The sequence below is a fragment of the Prionailurus bengalensis genome, chromosome F2, assembly GCF_016509475.1.
Source record: "Prionailurus bengalensis isolate Pbe53 chromosome F2, Fcat_Pben_1.1_paternal_pri, whole genome shotgun sequence".
Taxonomy (NCBI): Eukaryota; Metazoa; Chordata; class Mammalia; order Carnivora; family Felidae; genus Prionailurus; species Prionailurus bengalensis.
Window position 1 is genome coordinate 40567632 of NC_057353.1, and position 286 is coordinate 40567917.

A 286-nucleotide genomic window follows, 5' to 3' on the forward strand; every position below is an offset into this window, starting at 1 on the left:
CTGGCTGATTGGCTTTTCGCTCCTTTGCCCACAGTCCCGGCTGGAGGGACCGGAGGCGGTGTTTGGCGAGCGCGGCTCTCGACGAAGATGAAAGGCCCAGCAGCGGGCACCGGCCTAGGCGCTGTGCCAACCGCACGCGGCGGGAGGGAACGCGCGGGCCGAGGGCGCGGGCGGGTCTCGGGGCGGGCGCCGGGGCCCCCCGGCTTTCCCTGGCCGCGCTCCCGCCGACTCAGGCCCCGAGCGCGGGGACGCGCCGCGTTGCCGTAGAAACGCCGGGGCCGGCGCG